Source organism: Vicia villosa, linkage group LG2 (assembly GCF_029867415.1).
Source record: "Vicia villosa cultivar HV-30 ecotype Madison, WI linkage group LG2, Vvil1.0, whole genome shotgun sequence".
Classification (NCBI taxonomy): domain Eukaryota; kingdom Viridiplantae; phylum Streptophyta; class Magnoliopsida; order Fabales; family Fabaceae; genus Vicia; species Vicia villosa.
In genome coordinates, this window is record NC_081181.1 from 16,771,360 (window position 1) to 16,777,875 (window position 6,516).

General features: G+C 32.1%; 1 long non-coding RNA gene across 15 annotated transcripts; it reads left to right on the plus strand.

Annotated features, from left to right (window-relative positions):
* Positions 1-592: 592 nt before the first annotated feature.
* On the plus strand, positions 593-6,516 carry LOC131649391 (uncharacterized). Of its 15 annotated transcripts, none has more exons than XR_009298214.1 (9): positions 593-779; positions 1,511-1,664; positions 1,747-2,010; positions 2,221-3,576; positions 3,676-3,743; positions 3,869-3,917; positions 4,027-4,455; positions 5,571-5,647; positions 5,782-6,516. It is a non-coding gene; the product is annotated as an uncharacterized LOC131649391 (long non-coding RNA). The 15 variants fall into 15 exon arrangements; XR_009298217.1 differs by having other exon boundaries at positions 594-779; positions 2,221-3,392; XR_009298219.1 differs by having other exon boundaries at positions 2,221-3,917; positions 4,027-4,215; positions 4,316-4,455.

Below are 6,516 nucleotides of genomic sequence, written 5' to 3' on the forward strand. Positions count from 1 at the left end.
TGTTCCTAACCATGGATTCACATACAAACGTCATCAAACATGATTAATAGCACAAATCCCATGAATTCAACATAAACCCTAACATGTGAAAATCTATGAAATTGAGAGGGATGAATATATATTATACTAATACACATTACATACTTATATAATCAAGATAATAAGATTTCTCCCCCTTACCTAGAATCAAAGTCCCTCTTTTTCAAGAATCTCTCAAATCCTCTTCTTTCACTACTTTCTCCTCTAGCGTTTTTTCTCCTTTCTTACTCAAATGATAGTGTTTTATGAAATAACCTAATTCCTTACTATCACATTAAGTTAAATGGGCTTAGTCTAATTCACACTCCCTTATTATTTCTATTTCCACATAATAGGCCCAATCAACTACCTAACTAAGATTATAATATACCTATTAACACCCTTAATTGCCCTTTTGCTTTTTTAAAATTACACTAACAAATGCCCATTTTAGTAATTTGCTAAATCAATCTTCTTATAAACCAATCATATCTACCCATTATTCCAAGTGGCACCCCATTCTCAATTTTTCATAACTTTATTCAAACACCATTTTAATATCATATGCTTTAACCATGGTTAATACATAATGAAAAACTTCTCTTTACCCAGTATACAAAACAGGTCACTTTTGTTTCAATATTTCCCTCTCTTTTGCCCATTTTCATTAATTCTTACTCAACAATTCTCTATCCATTCCAACTTCCAAGCGCCGAACCTGTTCTTCACCATCACATCTCCATTCTCTCTCCATTCCACAGGTAATACAACACTATTAAGCCCCCCTTCTCTTCTTCTTCTTCTTCTTCTTCTTCATTTTCTTCACCATCACTGCTGAACGTGTCTTAAGGTTTATGGAGTTTATTTTTATGTCCTTTGTGCTATGATTTTCAGTTTTTTTTTATATTTTTAAGGATATTGATTTCTAATCTGAAAGTTTCTTTTTTTAAACTACTGATGTTCTTATGGAGTTTGTTTATGGAGTACCGGTTTTCTTGGATTTCCCTTTTATGGAAAGAAATTTTTAGATTTTCTGCTATGCTTCTGTGCTATGCTTTTCAGATGTTCTTATGTTCTTATATTCTTATGTGCTATGCTTTTCAGATGTTCTTATGTTCTTATGGAGTTTTTTTAAACTTTTGTGCTATGCTTTTCAGATTTTGTTGTTATATTTGTAAGGAATTTTTAGTCCTTCTGTGCTGTGCTATACTTTTTTTAAACTTTGATGTTCTTATGGAGTTTGTTTATGGATTACCGGTCTTCTTGGATTTCTCTTTTATGGAAAGAAATTGTTAGTCCTTATGTGCTATGCTTTTCATATTTTTAAACTACTGATGTTCTATCCTAAACAGTTTTCTTTTTTGTTTAACCATTAGAAAGTTTTCATTTTAGTGAACTTTGTAGTATGAATATAAATGACTTGCTTTTAGATTTTCTTTATCTCTTTCCTATGGTTTCTCTGATTAGCTAACAAAACTGGACTTTGTTTCAGATTTTGAACAACCATGTCTAGACCACCTATCCTGATTTCCGAATTGAAACCCGATCAAAATGTGTGGAAGATAGCAATTTGTGTTGTCGATCTATGGGACGTAAGGGAACGCAATGGTCAGCAACACGTTGAAGCCATACTTCAAGATTCAGAGGTTTTGTTTTTAGTTTATATCATATGCTTTAACATGATTTCAATGTATTATTAGTAGATAGTTTAACATTTTGACACTACAGGGTGATCAGATCCACCGCTCTCGTGACTTTGAGATTTGGAAAAAGACATTGCAGGAAATGCAAACCTATATAGTTTATAATGGTGAAACAATGATCAATGAAATGCCGTGTAAAGTTTGTGATAACAAATACAAGGTGTTCTTTAATCGTGCGACAACTGAATTGATTGAAACTGAATTGTATGTAATTTGTATATAGGTTGCTTTGTCAAAAAGCTATTTCCATTGTCGGATCTACCGGTTCATTTTTAACATATATCTGGAGGTAATGCTGTCACGGTTCAATCTTCAATGCGTTCGTCACAAGTTAATATATATTTTTGAAACTGAATTTTTCTCTAAGCTCATCTTTATATCCTATGAATCTACTGAGTTAATATATATTTTAATAAATAGTATTTGTTTCACATCAGTAAGCTGAGTTAATATATATTCTTGATTCTGTATTTTGAAGTTTTATCCATTTTTGTTATAGTTCTTCACATCAGTAAGCTGCTTGTGATCACTAAGCTGCTGAAGATGGGCCTGGGATAATAGCATGATGTGACACTATGCTGGAAAAACATGTATGGATGCTTTCTTGTATGCTTTAGTAAAGTTTAGAAGCGTAAGTCATTCTATTTTCTATATATATCCTGCTACCAGTGTGTCGCTTGTGCTTCCTTACAGATTTTGTCTTGTGGTTCATATATCTGTCACCTTTTTTTTATCTGGTATTATAATGTGAGTTATATTGTATTTTTATAATGTGTTCTCAAAGTTCTATGCAATATTTGTATTCAATGATGGAACAGATTTGTCAGCCACTCAACTGTAACAGATTTGTCAAGGAGTCGTGGATGGCAGAGGTTACTTTTTCCTTCAATGATTTGAATGTGTTGAGTTTGTTAGTATTCTTGAGCTTCGTTTTTGGACAGTTCGATCTTCAAAGAGCTTGTGAAAATCTCATGCAAGGAAATAAAGGTATTGATAAATTCATGACACACAAATTGCAATTTCAGAACACAAACTTGTAATTTGATCATTTTGTTCCATAGGGATCTACGTGTACCTTCACAGAGTCTATATTACACAATTGTGGTTTTTGTACTGGATTTTTTACGTCTCCTCACTTCATTGATATCCGAGAAAGATTCCGTTTAGATGGGTCAGTGATTCAGATTCATTTGTTGCAGCGTTACTTCAGTTATTTGATTATTTAGCATTATTTGTTAATTGATCCTTTGCATTTTTTGAGAGTCAAAATTATTGTTTTTTCTTTCTACCCGTAGTGCAGTTCAATTTTCTTCTGAGTAGAATTTTTCTGAACTAAGCAAGTTCAAATTTTAAGTAGAACTATTTTCAGTGTGCAGAGTTCTATATTATTGATGAACCATATCTTGCCACTTCATATACATCTACACATTGGCAATGATATTTAACCTAAATATACAGTATGCAAAAAGAAGTCCAATATTGATGATGAGATGATAATAGATGTAAGTATTATCAAGTAGCATATTTTTTTCACTAACCGCTATGGCCAATTTGTGAAGGATGATAGCACCGCGGCGTTATATACGACTTAAAATGGAAGAGGTTCCAAACTTTTTATCCTTACAGGTTCCAATGCAACAAGTGAACATTATCAACCATTCAGATTTGCAGGTTTTGATCTATTAAGTCTATTGGAGTTGTAAAACTTAATGTTACTAAAAAAAATTTTGTGGGTTCCTTATATTGTCATTGTTTATTCTGTTGTTATACTTAGGATGGTTTTGGTAAAGTTTGGAACCATAGCTTATTGGCAAAGATTATTGACGAATAAATAACCAGTCATTGCATTTATATGGTTATATACTGTTTCTAAACGTAGTTTTAGTCACGAAGCTTTCATTTGTGCTGTCAGAATCATCTTTTGACAGATTCTTATTATTACTCTTTACCCCAGATTATTACTTTTGACAAATAAGGTGTCTCGGGACATTGTAATCATCGTGACGTGCATTATGGAGTATGGTAATCACATCATTTAGCTATTTAGAATATAATAAATCCAGTTGATCAATCATATCATTTTTTTCATTCTTATGCTGCTACCATACTACTAACCTGAAAAAAACTCCATGTTGTAATGTAAGCAGCAAGTTACTATATGATACGTCAAGAGGAGATATGGAAGTTTGAGAGCTTGTATGTCATTGCTTTCTTAATTTTAATCTATTATTCTATGATCCAATTGTGCTTTGTTAGAATATTCTCAATTTGACTTACTTTCTTTGGGTGTTTTCAATACTCTCAGCATCAGAGGAGATAGTGTAACTCATTGTCGTCGTCGTGGTTACATTTAGTATGCCACACACGATTTCAATGGATTGTGCGAACTCAAAGAAAGCGATTGAAAGGAGAGTGACTGAGTTAAGTAGAATGAGTCAGAATAATTCCTTGAGTTTCAGGTTTAGAAACTTGGATAAGTCTATTTCAATGATTGGTAAGATGGTATTGAAATAAATACTGTTTGTATGCTTGACTATGAATTCTTGTCTTTTCCTATTTTTATTTAAACATGTAACTCAAGAATAATTTTGAAGAAGTATTTGAAACTTGGAGTCTCTATTACCGTGGATGTGAAAACTGGGGATAAAAAGGCCATGGGACGGAGATGTCAGACTCATTGTCATCTTGCACATTATATTGTTGCTCTATTTAGGAGCCATGATGAAAGCACAAGGTACATTCACTGTCTGCAACAAAATCTAATGAATATATTCTCTAATGTCCAGTTTATATTTTGTTCTAAACATTGTAGGGATATAAACATTGTTTAGTTATAAGTGACAAGTATGATGTGCAAGTGGTTTTAAGTTGCTCTTGGTTTGTTTTTTTACTTAGATTCAAGTGTTTCAAATTGTTTCCTTGTGGTTTAGTTTTTCTTCTAGAAAAACATATTGTAAATAGCATGCTTAACACAATTGATGAGGTTTGTAGAGTATAAACCCATTGTATGATTGTTCAATATTTTGGTTAGTAGTCATAAAGGTGAATAGTTCTGATACTTGTGTTTAACAAAACTGATATTACTACTCATAAAGGTGATTAGATCATTCACACACAAAAATATTAACATGTCTGACAAAGTACTATAAATGACATTTTTAAAGCCTTTTCAATAGTTTGATATCATGTTGGCTATTATGAAAGAAATAAGTAGTATATATTATGTTTAGAGAACTGACTCAAGTTCGTAGCCATATATTTTGCTAGAAATTGTGTGTCACTAATCATAACCATTAATTATATTAGTTATCAGACTTTACTTTAATTAAAGAAATAGATATATACCATGATAAAGTCTTAAAAATTTACCATGCTTTATTGATTCACAACATTTCATCCACCTCTAAAAATCAGCTTTATGCATAATTTTTTTATAACATTCATTTATCATAATTCTTATGCGCCATTAAACGTGTCGTTAGGTTGGTTTGGTTGAAAACAATCCTTTAGTTGAAATTAAAAGACTTGTCTTTATAATAAAAAAAATTATTTAAACTAGGGACCATGAATTTCTATATGAAGGGTGGATTAGACAAAAAATGGGGAGTGGTCTTCATTCTATTTCTGTCATTTATTCATCTATTATAATATGTATATGTTGTTGCTGAATCCTGATGTGAACTGGTATTTCAAGAATGGCGTTAAATATTAGTTTGTTTTAGATGTAAGTGACACTTTCTATCTATTGGTGATTTGTTTCTAAATTTAAGCCATTGGAGTAAACTACTCTAATTTGTAAATTGACTTTTAGTTATCTTTAAGACATTAAGCTCCAGTTTTTGTGCGCAGCGGTGGTTTGGATCGCGTCGGTATCTCATCTGCTGTATGTTTGCTGTGGTATTGTCGCGACAATGTTTACTGGGCAGGTTTATCTCATCACGTTTTACATATTATATCTACCTTTCAAATTTGAAGGAGCTTGGTACTAACTTTTAAGTACTCTTTTATATGTTTATTTTGATATTTTTTGGGTTAATAATACTATGGATTTACTGAATAGGCTATTCAACTATGGCATTGGAATTCACCTGCTAGAGTCAAATAAAGTCGCAGTGAAAAAAGAGAGATCATATGTCTTTCAACTTACTGCATGATAACAATCAAGGTGACTATGGCTTAAAGTTGGAGAAGCTCGGTGGAAGTATTGCAGTTCAATTTTTTAGAATGGGACCCCTTTATGACAAAAACCCCACGCTGGCTGAAACAAAGGCAAATGGGAAATAAAGTCAACCTACAAAACGTTAAATACCAAGGGTGGAGAGGTTGTATCCATGTAGGCAAACTGATAAAAACAAATTGTAACAGAACCGAAGTAACCACAAGTTAAGTTGGAATTGTGTCAGTGATTGGACAGGTCACTGTATTGATAAGTGAGTAACAGGTCTGAATAACTTTCACCAAGATTAATTGTTGTACTTGCAAAGTATGAAAAGATACAGGAAAACCTTATTTGCATTAGCACGGACCTCGAAGCCAGGCTGTAGGTTACTTTAGAAGTAGGATGTGTTGAATAAAGTCACTGTTATTATGGAAGAAAGTAGTATTTGTAGGATGTGTTGAAGAAAGTTGATATTATTAAGCAAGAAAGTTGATATTACTATTAAGCAAGAAAGTAGTACTTGTCAGGTTTAGAAGTACATTTAAACTGCAAAGCAACTTTTTGATAGTATAAAAATCATAATTTTTAGGTGTATAAGGTACATAAGTAAATCAATAAAGGTACATACATATCAGG